Genomic DNA, 21,832 nt, shown 5'->3' on the forward strand with positions numbered 1-21,832 from the left:
TTGACACTCTGGGCAGGATTCACAAAACCTCTGTACCTCAGAAAAAATCCCTGGCCAAAAGAAACGCTGGAGGATGCGTTCTCTGGTCTTTTCAGACCCAAGATGACCTCCCAGCACATGCTTGTGTGCTAGATCCAATACCAGTCTGCGATATGGTTGGGGCACCACCAGTTGCTCAACAATTACCCCACGTATTTTATCTACCCGGTATAATAGATCCTGGTTAACAGCCATATGGGGAAACTCACCATCAGCACCTGGATACTGTGGTACACCATTTACCACCTTCACATTTTCCCTTGATCGTGTCAAAGTGGGGTCTCTGAGCTGAGCAGACCCAAAATTGTCACGAGACACCTCTAAATTAGGCATATCAGGAACCTCCCCCACATCTTCAGTATCACCAGCTAGAACGGCTAGAGGAAAATTATCAACTTTGTCAGTGGTCACCCCTACTGTGGGAACCTCAGAATCTGGGTCATATGGTTCAGGGGTTACCTCAATACATACATTATCAGTCAGATTTTCTCCACAGGTTACATTTCTGCTCTGCCACAAGTCCCAGAACAGGGGAAAGTCTCTTCCCAGTATCACACTATGCATTAGTGATTTAACCACACCCACTTCATGACATGAAACACCACAGGGAGTTTCTATTGTGACCCGAGCAGTTGGGTACTCTCTGGTTTCTCCATGTATGCATAGTACCCCAACAGTATGTCCACTGTATGTCCCAGGGTTTACCAGAGAGCCGTGTACCAAGGTCACCAAGCTCCCAGAGTCCAACAGCGCCTCAGCTGTACAACCTCCTATGGACACAGTACACATTTGAGGTTCTAACTTAGACACAGTTTCTGCAGAATACACGGGCTGTGCAAACAGAGAAATACGTCTGGACATATTGCAATCCATTGGCTCAGTTGTGAGGGGGCAATTAGCAACCACATGTCCAAATTCATGACACCGCCAGCACTGTACACGGTACTGTTCCCCATTTTGGGACCCTGGCCTGGACCTCCAGGTCCCAGCGGAACGTGGCCCAGCTGGCTCCCCCTTTAAGCCATCTCCCCTTAAAGCATTTCTCACATCTCTAGCAATTGGTACAGTCTTACCAGTAGACTTCGGGGACCTGCTGTCCCTGGGGCTGGCATACCTGGACGACGCTTGGAGTATGTCCTCTGTAGCACTGTACTGCTCCACGAGACTCACCAATTGGTCAGCCGTTGTAGGTCCTCCTTGTCCAATCCAGCGCTGGATCTTGGGGGGTACTGACCTGATGAACTTATCCAGGACAACTCTCTCTACAATTTGACCTGGGGTACATTCCTCAGGCTGCAGCCATTTTCTCACAAGATGGATCAGATCGTGCATCTGTGAACGGGGTGGCAAGCTCTCAGAGAAAGTCCAGTTGTGCACACGGCCTGCACGCACATGCATGTTTACTCCAAGTCGAGCCAGTACCTCACCCTTAAGTTTTGCATAATTTCTCGCATCTGGCTCACCCAAATCGTAGTAGGCCTTCTGCGGTTCCCCAGTTAAGAAAGGCGCCACCACATCCGCCCACTGGTCGACTGGTAACTTTTCACGCTCTGCTACTCTCTCAAAGACCATGAGATAGGTTTCCACATCATCTGTGGGCGTCATCTTTTGGAGTGAACTTTGTACCGCAGCCCGTGCTGTTGGTAACGCTCCCCGGCTTCCTGACACGGCAGCATTTTCACCGGTAAGTCGCAAAGCCGCCATTGCCTCACTCAGCACCGCCATTTTCTCCATTAATTGGCGATTCATCTCATCCTGCCTGGCCTGTGCCTGGTGATGTCGTTTGTCAGACTGTGCAAAGTTTTGCTGCTGCTGCAACATCAGCTGTTGCTGTTGAAGGATGGCTTGTCCAAACTGTTTGCCAAAGTCCTCCATTACACCAGACGTGAAGTGAACTGGCAGGTCTGTGCAACAAACTTTTTAGGTGTTTGTCTCTTTAAGACTGCATTTTTGGATCCAAGTGCCCGCATCCGACACCATATGTGGGGGTTAGCTCACTAGTAGGGGGCACAGCAGTCAGAGACAGTGACACAATGGCACAGTTCACACAGGGGTTGCCTGTTTTCTTTATTTTCGTCCACAAACAAAATATAAGGCCTTTACATTCAGGCAAAGATACAAAATAAATTCCTGCTCGGCTGAGCACTAACTAAACATAAAATGACCCTTTCTATACGGGCGGCCTACTACCAGCCACACGACACAATTCAAAATAAACTCACAGTGTCCTTTTGTTGCTTTAGCAGACTTCAGCAGCAATGGTGAAAGCCAGTCAGTTCAACCAGTCCCCCCCCAGACATGCTCATAGTGCAAACCTTTATAGCCCAGAAACGAGCTGAGATCCATCACCTGGCTGAGAGCTCTATATGAAACCCGTTCTGGACAGGAAGGGAATGAGGAGCCCCACTACCAACCTGCATCCTCATTCCATTAAATCCAGGCCCGACAACACCATTTACCAAAGTCCTCAGCAAACTGTTTTGCTAAGGCAGACCAGCTTTCCTGGATTTCTGATATCTCACCCAGTTTCCTAGTTGAGATATCCACCTCCTGTAGCATAGTACATGGTATATGAAAGAAACCTAGGGGAAATATAACGATTCGCTACTACTTTTCCAGTCACTCTCTCACAGCTCCTATCTGGGGAGTAGTATTCATGTGCATTTTTGCCCCACCAATCTAATAGGCGACCTTGATTAAGGTGGTGCATGTAGGTGTGTGTGCTCCTCCTCCCACCGGTTGCTGATGCACATGGAGCTAACTAGTAGCAACACACTATATGTGTGGGGTCTGCGCTCCTGAACATAAATGCATAACGGCATAGGCAGGTGTAGAGTAGGACCCGCCTGAACTGAGACCACCTTGTCGCTTGGTAGGTGGGCTTAGATGTGTTTTAATCAAAATGTATTGACCAAGTGTCATGGAGATTAGCTCCGTGAGCTGATACATTAACTGCCACATTGTATCTAAACCAGAGCGATGTGAGCAGGGGATTGGATAGAAGGGCAGTAATTACCGCAGTAGGATCTGTCATCAGGAGCATTACTATATCTCCTCCCTCGTCTCCATAGGGCACTGTTGTTGATAGGTAGGAAACCTATATTACAAGGTAATATAACTGTAAGATAAAACAGTGCAAAAAGAAAAAAGAAAAAAATATATATAAAAAAAAGTGTTAATGGATGGAGGTTACGAGACAAAATAATAACACCACACAATTAACCCCAAAAATAGTTTATATTAATAACACAGTGTTATAACATAAAGCACTGATTCCATTGCTGCTACTATCAGTGAAACTGACATTTGTCCCCTGCAACGTCCTGACAGTTTTAACTACACATTGGTTTTCTTTTCTGTGTTGAACGTTTTTAAATTCATAATAATAAAGGATGTAGTTTTATATAAATATAAGTTAGGACCCCTAAAGGGATTTTTTGGTCATTTGACCGTTAGTTGCTTCAGCAGTGAAGATACTGCTGTGAGATGTGGGATTACAGCCAAGCCACCGATCTCCAAACTGCAACTATGTCAGTATCACTTACAGTAAGAGCATAATTGCCACCAACCAACTTGCCTCCATATCCTTACTGGTGCCAGAGAAGATTTGCACTTGAAGCCTGCCGCTACTGTATGTATTTAAAGTTCTAAGTTGCCCTTAGTAAAAAAAAAAAGTCTGTGTTATGTTTATCTCTGGCATTGTTCTTCAGTGCTATTATATACACTGCTGCTATATATCCTGGAGAAACTGCACCAAGTTTGTAAGTTTTCTCCTTACCCCCCCCCCCCCCCCCCCCCCATGGATCACAGTATAGGGCATCCCATTCCACTGTTCTGACGAAGGGACAGGTCTTGTGTCATGATCATCATGAAGGAAAACCCCTGAACATATCAAAAGTTTACACAGAACAGACAAAAAGATCCAGAGAAAGCCAAAGCAAATGTTTATTAAACAAAGGTATCAGAATAACCAGGAAGGACAGCAGTTTTCAAAGCTGAGCAAGCTGTATGGATCAGGGGAATCAATGTCAGAAATCTACCACTGTGCCAAGTGACTGGTTTGACTTTGGGCCAAACACTAAGGGCGTTATTCCAGTGCTCCCCTGGTTTTCACTCTTTTAACCCCTATAAAGGGATCTGGTCTTCACCACAGGATGGCAACCAGACTGCTACCTCCTGGGATGATCCCAGTACACTTGGTAGCTGACCTACAAGGAAACAGAGACGCTGGTGCAAGGCTTCAGCAATCCAGGCATACAATATAGAACACTGTTCAGACACAATACATGATCACAGACAGAGTCACATAGGCAGGAAACCATGTAAATCGAGATACACAGAGCATGGCAAACAAGGACAGATCAGAAAATAATCAGAGAAATACAAACATGTCTTGAACTTATGCAGAACAGGGAGCATACCATTATCAGACAGACATACAAACATACCTGGAACTCATGCGGAACCAGAAGCATGCTGTTAACAGAAAGGACATGAAAACATGCCTGGAACCCATGTGGAACATGGAGCATGGGGTTCACACACACACACACACACACATACAAACATGCTTGGAACCTATTCAGAACAGAAAGCATGGTGTTCACCGACAGACACATAAAAAGGCCTAGAACACATGCAGAACAGGGAGCATGGCACTCAGACAGACATACGAACATGCCTGGAACCCATGTGGAACAGAAATACAGGAATATAGTGATCATGGCATTAATAGACAGATATACAAGCATACCTCCTGCACGACTTGACGCTCTATTAGAATGGGGGAACAGAACCCCTGTACTTTTGATTGGTGGATTGGTGGGGGTCCCGGAAGTCAGGACCTAGACACTTTTTTTTAACAAATATCTTTTTATTTGATTTTCACATACAACAATTATGCGACAATTGTAGCATTACATTGCACAGAAAAAAGAAGGTGTTAGAGATTGGGTTATCAATAATGTGCATGTAACAACGGCTAAAAGGAGTCACTCGTACAGTAAAGGAGATTACCTAGTAGCGTAGATTGACAGGTTTGGTAGATGACCAGTAATCTGCTTGGTTTGCATGGGTTAAAACTGTTTACATATCACAGTAGAAGTTATAGTCCCAATGAGAAGCAGAAATCAAGTGACGGCAGGTGTGACATATTGAATTAACATCTGGAGGGCTAATGAGACCTCCTTGTATCGAATAAAATGAACGTGACAAGAACAAGAAAAAACACATAAGCTGTTCCCAGGCACAAAAAATTGGTAAGGCTACTTTCACACTAGCGTTCGTCGGTCCGCTCGTGAGCTCCGTTTGAAGGGGCTCACGAGCGGACCCGAACGCAGCCGTCCAGCCCTGATGCAGTCTGAATGGAGCGGATCCGCTCAGACTGCATCAGTCTGGCGGCGTTCAGCCTCCGCTCCGCTCGCCTCCGCACGGACAGGCGGACAGCTGAACGCTGCTTGCAGCGTTCGGGTGTCCGCCTGGCCGTGCGGAGGCGTGCGGATCCGTCCAGACTTACAATGTAAGTCAATGGGGACGGATCCATTTGAAGATGCCACAATATGGCTCAATCTTCAGGCGGATCCGTCCCCCATTGACTTTACATTGAAAGTCTGGACGGATCCGTACGAGGCTATTTTCACACTTAGCTGTTATATGCTAAAATAATGCAGACGGATCCGTTCTGAACGGAGCCTCCGTCTGCATTATTATGATCGGATACGTTCAGAACGGATCCGATCGAACGCTAGTGTGAAAGTAGCCTAAGTTGTAAAAGAAAAGTGATGTGTAGCTTTTGGATTTGTATATTTAGACTGCATAAGCGACAAAACAAATCTCAAATGGGAGAAGTATTCATTTTAATCCATCTTAGGTTAAATACTCAAGAGGGGGTTGTAACAAGAGGTGGACATGTGTAGTGTACAGGTTTCGAAGACTAGGTTTTCCTGTATTCAATCCATGGTTTCCATAATTTAAGGAATTTGGAGTGCGAGCGATTGGCCCAGCTGCTAAGTTCTTCCATGAGAAAAAGTTGATCAACCTTGATCTTCCACTGAGAAATGGTGGGAGGGTCCCGGTCCAGACAACGCAAAGGTATCAGTGACCTAGCTGCTTAAACCAGCCATGTGGCTAGATCAAAGGCTTTAGGGGACCAACTTTTACCTGGAAGCCATAAAAGTACTGAAGAAGGAGTAAGCTTAATGGGGAAGCTGCAAATGTTATTTATTTCAGTTTCTTTTGACCAAAAATTGGTTAGTTTAGGGCATGACCACATTATATGACCTAGGGTACCTACGTCTTGAAGGCATCTCCAACATGTGTCTGACAAGGACAGACCCTGCTTATAAAAGGACCTAGAAACTTTAAACTTCAGCAGCTTCTGTCCTAGAGAAAGAGGAATAATCTTCTACATGCACCTATCTCCATGAAATATATTTTACATCCTTCAGGTTAGAAACATGTGGAATAAAATCAAGAAATGAATTACATTCTTGATGTAACTGTTCTGTAAATTACAAAGTAAAACAAGTAGCTGCAAAGGATCAATTATTCACATGGATCTTTTCAAAGCCATTGGATAAATATATTATTCATGTACAGGGAATATTGCGCCCTTGGTAATATAAAGATCTTAAAAACCACAAAGAGTTCTGTGATTAGATAAGAAGCAGTGCTCTTTATAGACGTAACACAGCTCTTATATGACTTGTACTATATGTTTATATACAGTAAGGCTATGTTAGATGAGCTGTCAGACAGCTGTGGGGTAGTAACTATGCAGGTTCCATGATGCAAAAAAATAAGAGAAGTTACTGTATATATAACAGCAGAACCAAAGTGAAAGGAATTTGTTGTCAACATTTCTCACAAGGAATTGAAATGAATATCCACCTCCCATCCACCCGTTGACTATAAACGTCTGGGAGGTGGATCTCTATCTCTGAATGGACGTTTCTGAGCGTCCATTCAGAGATGGCAGCTGCGCGCTAATCGTGCAGCTGCAGAGCAGGTTGCCCGCTATTAGTGACAGCAGGGCAACCCAGAGAGAAGGCAGGGACAGGTCCCAGGTGTCCCTGCCTTCTAGATCGCTGCATACACAGTGCTCACCGAGTGCTGCATATACAGATCAGGAAGCGATAGGCGCTTCCTGTCCCGACCCGGTGGTCATATGACCGCCAGGGCCGGGAGAGTGCAGGAGCTGTTGGGTCTTCTACAAACCTCGATCATCCCTGCACTGAGGCTGTAGAGCAGTATATAGTGCTGTGCAGCCTCTCTGGGGGTGTACTTCCCCTGTAACTAGAGCTACTATGTCAGCCCCAGTTACGGGAGGAATCAATAGTGGTTGGGAAAAAAAAGTAAAGTTAAATCTCCCCCAGAGGTCGTGTATGACCTTATGGGGTCCGCAAAGTGTAAAAGCCATTTTTGTCACCTAACATCACATAAAGTGCAACACCAAGCGATCAAAAAGGCGTATGCCCCCCAAAATAGTACCAATCAAACTGTCACCTCAACCTTCAAAAAATTAGACCCTAACTAAGACAATCGGACAAAAAAAAAAAAAATGTCTCTCAGACTATGGAGACACTGAAACATAATTATTTTGGGTTTCAAAGATGTTATTATTGTGTAAAACTTAAATAAATAAGAAAAAGTATACATATTAGGTATTGCCACGTCCATAACGATCTGCTCTATAAAAATGTCACAATGTGACTTAACTCCTCAGGTGAACGCTGTAAAAAGAAATAAAAAACTGTGCTAAAACCAAAAAAATTTTAGGTCACCTTGCCCCATAAAGTGAAATAATGAAAAAATCATATGTATCCAAAAATGGTACCAATAAAAACGTCAACTTTTCCTGCAAAAAAACGAGCCCCTGCACAAGACGATCGGCATAAAAATGAAAAAACATATGGCGTTCAGAATATGGAGACACAAAAACATAATTTTTTTTTCAAAAATGCTTTATTATGTAAGACTAAAACAAACAAAGAAAGTAGACATATTTGATATTATTGCATCCATAACAACCTGCTCTATCAAAAATAGCACATGTCAGATGACTGTTGTAAAAAATAAAAAATAAAAACTTCTGCGCCCTGCTGTGTGCCCTTACATCAGTGTATGACCACATGTGGGGTGTTTCTGTAAACCGCTGAATCAGGGTAGTAAATATTGAGTTTTGTTTGGCTGTTAACCCTTGATGTGTTAAAGAAAAAAAATGGATAAAAATTGAAAATCTGCAAAAAAAAGTTACATTTAAAAATGTGATCTCCATTTTTCTTTAATTCTTGTTGAACACCTAAAGGGTTAGCAAAGTTTGTAAAATCAGTTTTAAGTAACTTGAGGGGTTTAGTTTCTACAATGGGGTCATTTATGGGGGTTTCTATTATGTAAGCCCTACCAAGTGACTTCAGACCTGAACTGGTTTTAAAAAGTGGGTTTTGGCAATTTTCGTAAAAATTTTAAGAATTGCTTCTAGAATTCTAAGCCTTCTAAAGTCCTAAAAAAATAAAATTACATTTACAAAATGATGCCAACATAAATGAGACATATGGGGAATGTTAAGTAATAAATATTTTATGAGGAATCACTTTCTGTTTTAAAAGCAGAGAAATATAAATTTTTTAAATTGTGAATTTTTCTAAATTTGGGGTAAACTTGGGATTTTTTTCAAAAATAAAGGTGAAATATATTGACTCAAATTTATGACTATCATGAATGTGTCACGAGAAAACAATCTCTGAATGGCTTGGATATGTAAAAGCGTTCCAAAGCTATTACCAAATAAAGTGACACATGTCAGATTAGCAAAATTAGGCCTGGTCAGGATGGGGGCAAATGGCCTGGATGTGAAGTGGTTAAGTACTGTGCAAAAGGCAGGTGTGGAAAAATGCTGCAAAGGAAGAATGCTTTCAAAAATAGAAATGTTAATAGTTAAAGCAAAATTAAGAACAAAAAAGAAATCTAAGTCAAATCAATGTACGCTGTAACCACCCTTTACATTTAAAACAGCATCAGTTCTTCTAGGTACACTTGGACACAGTTTTTAAAAAACTCAGCAGGAAGGCTGTTCCAAACATATTGGAGAATGAGGCACAGTCTCTGTGGGGGTCTTATAATTACTTTCAGGACTCCTTATTCGCTAAAGATAGTTATTTATGACATTCACTGGATGTTTGGGGTTATTGTACTGCTGCAGAATAAATTGGGAGCCAATCAGATGCCTCCCTGATAGTATTGCATATTGGAAAATTATCTGACTGGATTTCTCAGCATTAAGGACATTGATCTTCTTGACCAAATCTACACCTTCATTTAACTGAGGAACCTCCACCATGCTTCACTGCTCCATTTAACTGAGGAATCTCCACCATGCTTCACTGTTATCTGCAGCCAAATTACACCTGTTGTCATTTTTTTGCCCCCAGTTCTTGTGTTTTTGTGCATAGTTCAGTCACTTGGCCTTTTTGCTACGTCAAAGGTGTGGATTTTTGGCTGCAATTCATCCATGAAGACCACTTCTGGCCAGACTTCCCAAAGTGGCAAAAGCAAGGGTTTGGGCATATTAGCTGGCATGCTGTATTTTACTGCTGATATGCAGTTTTTTCTTTTATCTTGTGAGTATGATATTAAAGTGCTGCTGAAGTTCTTAGTTTGGTGGTGTGGTTGCACTCTTTTCACTTCATTTTAAAAGGATCAGTATTGGACTGCAGTGCGGATTGTTCTCTAAAACTGTCACAACCAGACAGCTGAGAAGCTCTGGCAGAGGCCTTTCAGAACCTCCTCCTTGAGTTCTCTTTGTTGCGCTGTTCAGTTCCTCATCTCGTTAGCCTCTCTCAGCTGTCATGGAGTTGGACTGATTGCTTCCCTTTAAGTTCCTCCCCATGGTGCATTACTGGGCGGTTTCTACTTCTTCCTGGAGTGTGTGTGCATGCTGATCTTGTTTTCCAGTCTGCTACAAATTTAAGTGCTGAACATTTATCTGTTATTTTCTGTTTGCTGGATCCCAGGTGACCCTGACTCCCTCCATGTCTGGTGTAGGGAGCCGGTGGTCGTGTCCCCTCACTATTGTAGGGTGTTCAGGGGTTATATAGTCGAGGTACGTGGATATGCAACCTTCCACCTTTCGGATCTTTGCATAGGCTGAGCAGCCAGGGTCTTGTGCAGGGGTCTCCCTTTTGGTTCCTTAGCTTTGGATCCACTCAGTCATATATGCATGTTGCTTTGTCTTGTTTCCTGTACACCGTCTGTGACATTATAAGCCGCCAAAACCGTCTCAAGCATAGATCCGGTTTCACTTTTGGCTGAACGCTTCCAGGGTCTTTCATTGGAGGTAGCTGATCTCCGTAAGACTTTTTCTCAGCTTCAAGTGACCGGTTCAGCTTGCGTTCATGGAGTTTGTTCTGAGCCTAAGATCTCGCTCCCGGATACGTTCTCCGGGGGTAGTGAGAATTTTGTGCATTTTAGAGAGGCTTGCAAACTCCATTTTCGCCTTCTTCCCCATTCCTCTGGTGATGAGGAACGGAGGGTGGGGATCATTATATCGCTGCTCAGGGGTAACGCTCAGTCCTGGGCCTTTTCGCTGCCGGAGGGGGCACGGCCTCTCTGTTCAGTGGATGAATTCTTCTTAGCCCTGGGTCAGATATATGATGATCCGGATCGTATTGCTCTGGCTGAGTCTAGACTACGTCTATTATGCCAGGGTAAACAATCCGCAGAAATATACTGCTCAGAATTTTGGAGATGGGCAGTTGATACTGGTTAAAATGATGCTGCACTCCGAAGTCAATTTTGCCATGGTCTTTCTGAGGGATTGAAAGATGCATTTGCCTTTCATGAGAGGCCTATTTCTTTGGACTCTGCTATGTCTCAGGCCGTTCATATTGACAGGCGTCTTAGAGAGAGAGGAGAGATCTCTCCTTCCTGTCATACTCAGTCCCAGGACAGTGCAGCGGTCCCATTCTGTGTGCAGGGGTCTCAGTCGCTGTCAGCCCCTTCTGAGCAGGAGCCCATGCAGCTGATTGCTTCTGACAATAGAAGATTCAGCTCGCATGGGAGGGTTTGTTTTTGTTGTGGAGGTATAAATCATTTGGCAAATATTTGTCCCTCTAGGAGATTCAGGCAGTTTTCTGGGAGTAATAAAGAAACAAACAGGAAAAAATCTTTTAAAAATGTTCCGTCTGTTACTATTGGCAGGGTTGAGGCGGAAATTGAAGGTTTTCCGTTTGCTTGTAGTTCCCGTTTTGTCCTGCCGGCTAGGGTGGAGCTAGAGAGCAAGAACATTTTTTGTGAGATTTTTGTGGATAGTGGAGCAGCGGTCAATCTCATTGATAATCAATTTGCGATAACTCATGGTTTCCAGGTGCGCACTTTGGGAAACGATATTCCTGTTTTTGCTATTGATTCCGCTCCACTTTCTCAGAAATCATTAAAGGGCATAGTTCACAATATCCGTTTAATTGTGAGTGATGCTCATGTTGAGGATGTGTCATGTTTAGTCCTTAGCGGTTTGCCTACTCCTCTAGTGTTGGGGCTACCCTGGCTCACTAAACATAACCCCACCATTGATTGGCAAGCAAGGCAAATAAATGGTTGGAGTGACTTTTGCAGAGAGAATTGCCTCACGACATCTGTTTCTGAGGTTGCTACTAAGACTGTACCATCTTTTCTCTCTGAATTTTCGGATGTCTTCTCTGAGAGTGGAGTTCAGGATTTGCCCCCGCACAGGGAGTACGATTGCCCTATTAATCTTATCCCAGGCGCCAAACTGCCTAAATCTCGTTTATACAATCTTTCCCAACCTGAGAGGATCGCTATGCATGCTTATATCTCTAAGAGTCTGAGAAAAGGACACATACGACCCTCGAAGTCACCTGTTGCCGCTGGTTTTTTCTTTGTTAAGAAAAAAGATGGTTCTTTAAGACCTTGTCTGGATTTCAGGGAGCTGAACAGTATCACTATTCGTGACCCTTATCCGCTTCCTCTGATCCCGGACCTGTTTAACCAGGTTGTTGGGGCTAAAGTCTTTTCCAAATTAGATCTAAGAGGGGCATACAACCTGGTCAGGGTCAGAGAAGGAGACGAATGGAAGACGGCCTTCAATACTCCTGAGGGCCATTTTGAGAATTTGGTTATGCCTTTTGGTTTGATGAATCCCCCAGCCGTTTTTCAGCATTTCGTGAACAGCATTTTTTATCATTTGATGGGAAAATTTGTATTAATGTATTTGGATGACATTTTGATTTTTTCTCCTGATTTCAAAACTCATAAGGAACATTTACGTCAGGTCTTGCTCATCCTGCGGGAGAATAAATTATATGCGAAACTGGAAAAATGTGTGTTTGCGGTTCCAGAAATTCAATTTCTGGGGTTTCTTCTCTCCGCTTCTGGTTTTCGCATGGACCCCGAGAAGGTCCGCGCTGTGCTTGAGTGGGAGCTTCCTGAGAATCAGAAGGCGCTGATGCGGTTTTTGGGCTTTGTCAATTATTACAGGAAGTTTATTTTGAATTATTCCTCTATTGTTAAACCACCCACTGATATGACCAGAAAGGGGGTAGATTTTTCTTCTTGGTCAGTAGAGGCGCGTAAGGCTTTTTCTAATATCAAGGAGAGTTTTGCTTCCGCTCCCATCTTGGTGCAACCTGATATTTCTTTACCCTTCATAGTTGAGGTTGATGCTTCTGAGGTGGGTGTGGGGGCGGTCTTGTCTCAGGGTTCCTCTCCTGCCAAATGGCGACCGTGTGCCTTTTTCTCGAAAAAACTCTCCTCCGCAGAGAGAAATTACGATGTGGGAGATAGGGAATTGTTGGCCATCAAGTTGGCTTTTGAGGAATGGCGCCATTGGCTAGAGGGAGCCAGACACCCTATTACCATATTTACTGACCATAAAAATCTGGCCTACTTGGAGTCAGCCAAGCGTCTGAACCCGAGACAGGCCAGATGGTCTTTGTTCTTTTCTAGGTTTAATTTTGTGGTCACGTTCCGCCCTGGAGTTAAGAATGTGAAGGCAGATGCCCTGTCACGTTGTTTTCCGGGAGGCGGGAATTTTGAAGACCCGGGTCCCATTTTGGCTGAAGGTGTGGTGGTCTCTGCTCTTTTTTCAGAATTGGAGGCAGAGGTGCAGGCAGCCCAGTCAGAGGCTCCTGATCTTTGTCCTCCTGGGAGGTTGTTTGTGCCTCTCGCTTTAAGACACAAGATTTTTAAAGAACACCACGATACGGTCCTTGCTGGGCACCCAGGGGCAAGAGCCACACTGGATCTCATCGCTCGGAGATTCTGGTGGCCTGCACTTCGTAAGTCGGTTGAGGGTTTTGTGGCAGCCTGCGAGACTTGCGCTCGTGCTAAAGTCCCTCATTCACGGCCATCAGGTCCTCTCCTTCCCTTACCCATTCCTTCCCGTCCTTGGACTCATCTGTCCATGGACTTTATAACGGACCTGCCTCGTTCCTCGGGGAAGACTGTGATTCTGGTGGTGGTGGACCGTTTTAGCAAAATGGTGCATTTCATCCCTTTTCCTGGTTTGCCCAATGCTAAGACGCTGGTGCAGGCATTTATTGATCACATTGTCAAATTGCATGGTATTCCTTCAGACATAGTCTCTGATAGGGGCACGCAGTTTGTTTCCAGATTCTGGAAGGCTTTCTGTTCTCGCTTGGGGGTTCGGTTGTCATTCTCTTCTGCTTTCCACCCGCAGTCGAATGGCCAGACAGAGCGCGTCAATCAGAATCTGGAGGCATATCTGCGCTGTTTTGTGGCGGAGAATCAAGAGGATTGGTGTTCTTTTTTGTCCCTTGCTGAGTTTGCTTTAAATAACCGTCGTCAGGAGTCCTCTGATAAGTCACCATTTTTTGGTGCATATGGGTTTCATCCGCAGTTTGGGACTTTCTTGGGAGAGGGGTCTTCTGATTTACCTGATGAGGACAGATTCTCCTCGTCTTTGTCATCTATTTGGCAAAAGATTCAGGATAATCTAAAGAGCATGAGTGAGAGATATAAGCGTGTGGCAGATAAGAGACGTGTGCTTGGTCCAGACCTGAATGTTGGTGATCTGGTGTGGTTGTCTACCAAGAATATCAAATTGAAGGTTCCCTCCTGGAAGTTGGGTCCTAGGTTTATTGGGCCTTACAAAATCCTGTCTGTCATCAATCCTGTTGCCTACCGTCTTGATCTTCCTCAGACTTGGAAGATTCATAATGTTTTTCATAAGTCCTTATTGAAACCTTATGTTCAACCCATTGTACCCTCGCCTTTGCCTCCTCCTCCGATTATGGTTGATGGGAATCTTGAATTTCAGGTCTCTAGGATTGTGGATTCTCGTCTTGTTCACGGTTCTCTTGAGTACCTTGTTCATTGGGAGGGTTATGGTCCTGAGGAGAGGATGTGGGTCCCAGTGACGGACATTAAGGCCTCTCGTCTCATCAGGGCTTTCCATAGGTCCCATCCTGAGAAGGTGGGCTCTGAGTGTCCGGAGTCCACTCGTAGAGGGAGGGGTAATGTCACAACCAGACAGCTGAGAAGCTCTGACAGAGGCCTTTCAGAACCTCCTCCTTGAGTTCTCTTTGTTGTGCTGTTCAGTTCCTCATCTCGTTAGCCTCTCTCAGCTGTCATGGAGTTGGACTGATTGCTTCCCTTTAAGTTCCTCCCCATGGTGCATTACTGGGCGGCTTATACTTCTTCCTGGAGTGTGTGTGCATGCTGATCTTGTTTTCCAGTCTGCTACAAAGTTAAGTGCTGAACATTTATCTGTTATTTTCTGTTTGCTGGATCCCAGGTGACCCTGACTCCCTCCGTGTCTGGTGTAGGGAGCCGGTGGTCGTGTCCCCTCACTATTGTAGGGTGTTCAGGGGTTATATAGTCGAGGTAGGTGGATATGCAACCTTCCACCTTTCGGATCTTTGCATAGGCTGAGCAGCCAGGGAAAGTCTCAGGTCTTGTGCAGGGGTCTCCCTTTTGGTTCCTTAGCTTTGGATCCACTCAGTCATATATGCATGTTGCTTTGTCTTGTTTCCTGTACACCGTCCGTGACAAAAACTCATCGATCTACGGACCTTTAGAGCGCTATAGGAAAACAAGTAGTATCCAGTTGAAGCTTATATACTTTAAAACATGTGCGTACCTAATGGCTCTTGGGCCCTGGTGCAAGTGTTCAGCTTCGGCCCCCCTTCCCTCAGTGCTTTGTGGCCAGGGGCAGGCAAGCACATAGCCTTTCTGCTGCCTGAGGCAAAAATTGAAATGGCTCCCCCGCCCCCCCATCATGCCACATTTTTGACCTAATGCCTTCCCTCCAGCCGTAGGTGGAATGTGACCAGCATGTACTTTCTATAATACTGGTGTCTTTTTTTGCACTACAAGGGTCTTTGAGCCCCCTCAGGCTCCTGGGCCCGGTAACGACTGCTACCTCTGCTCCCCTGGATCCAAAGTGAAAAATCGTACTACACACACACACTTTAAACTTTAACATGTTGGGGGGGGGGGCGGAGCCTGCGCCGGAGCTGTATGGCCGCATGAGGTGAAGCTCTGCTGATATAGTGTCCCTCACAGCCTGATTCTAGCAGCACTTAATCCCTAAAATGGTCAAGATTGGTGGACCCAGACCCACTGAAGCACAAGGGCAAGTTAAAGTACCGACAAACGGAGAAACTATGGAGAAATTCATTAAAAAAGCCGCTCAGATCCACGCAGCTAAAGAAATCAAGATGGCGCCCGGAACGCCGAAAGCTGCAGGGAGCGCTCCGAAACACACAGCGACTGCTGAAAAGGTAAGGGAGGTCTCCCCTGAGGCTGATACCCTACCCATCTCCAGATCCTTTCTGAAAGGCGCCCTGTTAGAAGCCCTGGAGCCCCTCAGGTCAGATCTCTCTTCTATAAAAGAGGACATGCGTCACATTGGAAGGAGAGTTGAATCGTTGGAGGATAATCAGACTGCCATTGTGACTCACCAGAACGCAGTCTCCTCCACACTGTCAATTCATCAAGCACACATGAACTCACTCTATACGCTCCTTGAAGACCACGAAAATAGGAGCAGGAGAAATAATTTGCGGTTCAGGGGCATTCCAGAATCGATCGGCCCTGCTGAAATCCCGGAGGCCGTTATGAATATTTGCCTGCAACTGCTTGGTCCTGATTCAGCTCACGATATCACCATTGAGAGAGCTCACAGGGCATTGCGCCCTAAACCACAACCTATGGACCCGCCAAGGGACGTCATCTGCAAATTTTTACACTACCCAGTTAAGGACGCAATCCTGAATAAGGCGAGGAATTTTCAACAATTGGCTCTAGAGGACTGTCCTATTGCTATATATCAAGATCTGGCCCAGTCCACACTCAAAAAGAGGAGAGCACTCAAGCCGCTTACTGATTGGCTGCGTAGCAAGAGAATCTTATATAAGTGGCTATTTCCTTTTGGGCTATCCTTTTTATATGAAGGCCAGCGCATTTCCATCTCTTCCTTTAATGATCTGCCTAAAGCATATGATATTTTGCAAATTAATCAGCTTCCCATCGAGAACTGGGACCATATACAGGATAGCAACCCACTACCAGACCTCCCTTCTGCAGATCCCTGGGAGACACCTCGTCCTGGCAAACCTCAAAGATCCAGGAGAGGCCGACAATCTACTCCAAGACGACTTACACTCCAGGACTCTTGAAGGACTCTGGATCCAAGCTAAAGAAAAACTCCAAGATCTTCAGCAACCTTCCTGAGTATTGTTGGCTTAATATTAATCTTTAACATGTATATCCTGTGGTAGGTCTTACACATTCCTGAACCTGGAGATGCGACCACACATGCGACCACACAGTGTAAATTATACGTTTCATACAAAGTGCCTAATTTTTGCATATTATGAGGGTACTAAACGAGTCACATTACAATGTGCATATTACCCCCCCTACTCTATTTCTGGAGTATTCATACTCTAATATTAATGAGCTATTTGATTGTTCAACATTCCAAACTGTTCTCATTATTGTTGTTTTATTATTGGTTTTATGACAGGTATCATAGAAAGTCAACTCTATATCTCCAAAAGAGAGGGAGACGCCTCTGCAGCCCTGTAGCTCTACCTTGGATGGATAAGTACAAACAAATTACAAACACACATCTTTCACAGAAAAAAAATCTCGGCGACGCACAGCCAGTTTTTTTATTTTTTGATGGCTGACTTGTGCATTGCTACCTTCAATGTGAAGGGTTTTAATGCCCCATCAAAACGTAGTCAGATATTTTCCCTAGCTAAAAAAGAAAAATGCTCAGTCCTGTTGCTCCAGGAGACGCATTTCAAATTTAATAAATACCCTGATTTATCCAGGTCCTTATACCCACAATGGTACCACTGTGGTTCGAATTCTGCAGCATCCAGAGGTGTGAGTGTAGGGTTCCGGAGAGGTCTGCCCTTCTCTTATATTGCACATATTCAAGATGTGGAAGGCAGATATATCCTGCTTAAGGGTAAAATAGCCAATCAGACTTATACTTTTGCAAACCTCTACGCCCCAAATGTTAGGCAAATCCCTTGGTTGATAGAAACACTTGCCCTATTGGAGTCATTCAGGGAGGGAGTGGTAGTGCTGGGAGGGGATCTAAATTTAGCCTTAAATCCTTTTATAGACTCATCATCCCAAAAATCAGTCCAACCCACCAGGGCGCTGAGACAACTCAGGAATAGATTACATCAGGGCGCAATGTATGACGTTTGGCGCCTCCGTAACCCTTCCGGGAAGGACTATACCTTCTTTTCCCACCCCCACATTTCATATCAAAGGCTAGACTATATATTTGTATCGAAGGAACACCTACATTTATGTACTCGGGCCTCCATTGGGGACATATTCTTATCGGACCACGCCCCAGTATTTATTACAATCCAAGCTCCAACATTGGAACCCAAGGCTTTTAGATGGCGTTTAAATGAACAACTGATCTCGTCAGAAGAAAATAAAGCACACACCCAAAAAGTTATGGAAGAATTTTTTACCCTCAACTCCCTTCCCGACACATCCCCCCATGTACTTTGGGACACCCACAAGGCCTACATGAGAGGCCAATTCATTTGTATGGGGTCTAGAATCAAAAAAGAGAGAAAGAAAAAAATAGATGAACTTCTATCCCAGATTCACAAATTAGAAACTAGTCATAAAAGTTCCCTATCAGCTTCCCACCTGAAGGAACTTACAGATTTAAAAAGTAATCTAAAGACTCTGCTCAATACAGCTTCTGCTAAGTATTACCTCCATGCGCAATATAAATACTATGCGCATGGAGATAAAGCGTCCAAGTTTATGATGCAACGTATTAAGCAGAGGAAATCCCATAACTATATACACAAAATTAGGATTAGTGACAAAGATGAGGTATCTAGTACCCCAGAAATAGCCAAACAATTCCAAAAATACTATTATTCCCTTTATAATATACCAGTAGAAGAAAAGGAGAGGGGTGGTCTTCCCCCCCCCCCTTCTTCCAAAAGAATCAGTAACCTCCTTCCTTGACTCTCTTGCTTTGCCCACACTGATGGATTCCCAAATCCAAGCTCTACAAGCTCCTTTCACATTACTGGAACTTGAGACAGCTATTAGACAACTTCCTATTGGGAAAAGCCTGGGACCTGATGGATACCCTGCTTTATACTACCGCACCTTTCATAATATATTAGGTCCATACCTTCTCCCTATATTTAACAGCTCCCTGTCTGGTGTCCCCCTATCCCCAGATATGACCAGAGCACATATTACATTGATCCCTAAAGAAGGAAAGGATAGTTCCCAATGCTCTAATTACCGCCCAATCTCTCTGCTAAATTTGGACTTGAAATTGTTAGCTAAAATACTTGCTACTCGCCTTTCATCTTTTCTGCCTTCACTGATCAAAGAAGATCAAGTTGGCTTCGTCCGTGGTAGGGAGGGCAAAGACAACACTGCTAAGGTGTTAAACGCTATCTACCTCTCAAAAAAGCGAAAACAGCCTTTAGTCCTCCTTAGCACGGATGCGGAAAAGGCCTTCGATAGGGTGAGCTGGGATTATATGAAAGAAGTCCTAAAAACAATTAGATTCCCCATCCAATATATTAACGCCATCTTTTCCTTGTATACCCATGCCTCAGCTTCTATCATCGTTAATGACACTCTGTCCCCCTCCTTTACTATCAGGAATGGCACCAGACAGGGATGCCCACTTTCTCCACTGCTTTTTGTCCTCGTGATGGAGACACTGCTCCAGGCCATAAGATTGGAGACAGAAATAATGGGGATAAAGGTAAATCAAAAGGAGCATAAGGTTGCTGCTTTCGCTGATGACCTTTTAATAATAAATACAAATCCGACAATAGCCCTCCCTATGATTTATAAGATTTTAGAACAGTTTAGCTCATTCTCAAACTTCAAAATTAATTTGAGCAAATCCCATATTATTTCTATAAATCTCCCACTCTCAATCAAAAACTCATTGAAAGCAGACTCCCCCTTTAATTGGGACACCCCATATATTACCTATCTGGGTGTCAAGATAGGACCCGACCCTTCCACTCTCTTTAGACTGAATTTCACTCCTCTTCTTCAGTCTATCTCTGAGCAGTTAGCCGGATTACAGTATCCGATGCTCTCATGGTTTGGGAGGAAGAATATGGTCACCTCATTGGTCTTACCAAGATTAACTTACTTGCAGCAAGTACTTCCGATCCCAGTCCCTAGAAAATACTACATTAAACTCCAGAGACAAATTAGCTCGTTTATCTGGGCCGGGAAAAAGGCTCGACTGGCGCGCTCTGTTCTTTGTAGACCTAAGGCCAAGGGGGGAATAGGTTTACCTGACCCAGAACTATACGGGAGGGCAGTAATGCTTTCCAGACTGGTAGACTGGATGACATACCCAAATCAGAAACCTTGGGTATCCATGGAGCAGGGGGATCTGGGCTCGTTCCCTTCAGGACTTCTAGTGGGAGCTAAAAATTTCCTACCCCAAGATAGTCACGTCAATCCACTTGTGAAGTCGACAATTGAGACTTGGAAGTGGTTCCAACAATTGCAACACGCTATACCATTACCGTCGCCATTAATACAGATAAAAGACATATTAGCGTATGCTCCACCTAACTTAAAAGAATGTCTTCCACATTCAGTTCGGAATTCGAACCTGCCCATCTCCTCATTTTTTGATGATGAAGGGGAGGTATTGAAAAATAAAAATATTTTGAATATTTTCCCAGAATGCAAAAATCTCCCTTTTTTGCTGACCTTCATACACTCCTTTATAGCAAAGAATATTTCTAAAAATGACATACTACGCCCACTGACATGGTTTGAGGGTATAATAGCGGATAGATCCAAACATACCAAACTAATCTCCCAAATATACAGGAAATTAAACAACCCAACCTTTACGACTAAACCTGCATTCATTGGGCATTGGGAAAAGGATTTGGATGTTAGCTTCTCTCAAACGGAGACCTTGAAACTCTTGGCATTGCCCCACAAAAATTCTAGGTGCGTTCGCACCCAAGAAAATGGGTACAAGATTTTGACAAGATGGTATAGAACACCAGATATCACTTGCCGCTATAGCCCAAATAATAGAGATACATGCTGGAGATGTAAAGCGGACAGGGGATCTTTTTTCCATATATGGTGGGAATGCCCCCTGATTTATGAATGGTGGAAAGAAATTTTTACCAAAACTAACATGATATGTGGAACGGACTTTCCATTCTCTCCTCAGTTAGCCTTGTTAGGACTACCACCGTCTACTTCTAAAATACCACCTACTAAAGTGTTTCTCTCTTTGTTGAGTGCAGCACGCCTCTTAATCCCTAAATTTTGGCTTTCTGAAGACATACCCTCCTTCTCTCAATGGACAGGGAAGGTCGATCAACTGTGTAGGTTTGAGGAAATAGCAGCATGGGAGAACCGTAACATACAATTGTATAGGAGACAGTGGAAAGTCTGGTTTTCATACAGGAACTTGAATACATTGCTCCCGTAGATCTCTTATGTCGTACCAATCTAAGACAGTGTTCTATATCTGACTTATGACATTACTCGTACAAAATATTAGATGTGGCTTAAAATTTATATTATCTGCTGTACTGTCCACCCTAAGGAAATCTGTCTAATAATACCTGTCACATCACCTGTTTTCTTATGTTACTCTTATGTTTTTGTCTACATTCAATATCGGATATGTGAATTAACATGTCGATTTGTATGTAATGATTTTTATTTTCAATAAAATTATTTGAAAATGAAAAAAAAAAAAAAAAAAACTTTAACATGTTGGGAGCAATTCCTCTGTACTGTATAAGTCAGACTGCTAATTCTGCCTGTGGAGCGGTAAAACATTGTTTTTATTGTGAACTATATAGCCTCTGAACAATCATTTCACGAGTTTCAGCCATAAGAAATTAGTGTGCAGTTTTACATATTTTCTATCATTTATATTTAGTGACTTACAAATGAAATCTCCGTAGTAATTCTCTTCCAGACACAGTAACAACTTCTCCTGGCACATGCACTGTGCCCCTGAATACAATATTGTCACATGTTATGAAAATAAAGCACCACATACACAGTGTCCCAAAAGATAGATCCAATCTATGTCCCCTGAATATAGAGCCACACACTCTGTGCTTTTGTAGTGGTACATGTGTGGTACACCCTATAGATAGTGCCACGTACTTTGTGGCCCCTGAATAAAGTGCCATACATTCTGTATCCCCTGTATGCAATGTCATATATTCTGTGCCCCCCATACAGTGCTACAGACTGTGCCCAATGTATATAATGCCAGTGCTAG

Source organism: Bufo gargarizans, chromosome 9 (genome assembly GCF_014858855.1).
Source record: "Bufo gargarizans isolate SCDJY-AF-19 chromosome 9, ASM1485885v1, whole genome shotgun sequence".
NCBI lineage: Eukaryota > Metazoa > Chordata > Amphibia > Anura > Bufonidae > Bufo > Bufo gargarizans.